The following is a 1,002-nucleotide window of genomic DNA, read 5'->3' on the forward strand; positions in this document are numbered from 1 at the left end:
AGGGGAGGAGAGGGGAGCAGGAGAGGAGAAAGAAATCCCAGCGAGCCTTGCTGGGGAGCATGGGATGTGTAAAGCCACAGTGAATAATTAGAATGGCGGCTCCTCAGGAAGCTAGAGGTAGGGCTACCAGTGACCGAGCCCCGCCACTCCTTGGGATGTGCGTGCTCAGCGTGCCATGTGGAACACCCGCACGCCCACGTTCACTTGTGGTACAACTGAAGCTCGAGGACCACCTTGGTGCCCACCAGCTGAAGAAGACAAAGAACACGTGGCGTGCAGTCACAAAGGAGCGTTACCCGGCCATAAAGAGGAACGACATTTTGCCATTTGCAGGAAAATGGATTAAACTGAAGATCATCATATTAAGCAAAATACAGCAGAATTAGGAAGGCAAGCATTACGCGCGCTCTCTAACATGAGGAATCTAAAAGAGACGACACAAAAGCAAAGGGGTGATGGTTATTATACAAGAGGGGGAAAGGGAAAGAGGGTGGGAATAAGAGAGAAGGAGCGAACTGTAAGAGGGTAATTAAGGAAGATGGATATGATCAAAATACATGCATTAAAACCCAACATTTTATAAAGTTTATGGGCATGCATAAAGAAAAAATAAAATAAAAATTTTCTTACATTCACAACATAGATAAGACATTCCTCCTTATAAAACCAATTTTACAATTTAAAAAGTGATTCCTGCACTTGAAATTTGATTTATTTGGTACAGGGTCTCGCTACGCAGCTCAGACTTGTAGAGGCGGTCTCAGCCTGCCCAGCACCGGGCTTACAGGCGTGCTGCGCCACCAGGCCCAGTTTCCATGGCTGGCATGCCGTGCGGTACCAGGAATCTAATCTGGGTTCTTGCACTTGCCAGGCAGGCCCTTAGACCACTGAGCTATCTCCCAGCCCCTGAAATTTAACATACAGTGCAGAATTTTTATTTACCACACCAAAGTTAGCCTCCTAAGACTGTAAATATCCCTCTAACACAATCTAAATGTATTC

This window comes from Octodon degus, unplaced genomic scaffold (assembly GCF_000260255.1).
Source record: "Octodon degus isolate 3935 unplaced genomic scaffold, OctDeg1.0 scaffold00029, whole genome shotgun sequence".
Taxonomy (NCBI): domain Eukaryota; kingdom Metazoa; phylum Chordata; class Mammalia; order Rodentia; family Octodontidae; genus Octodon; species Octodon degus.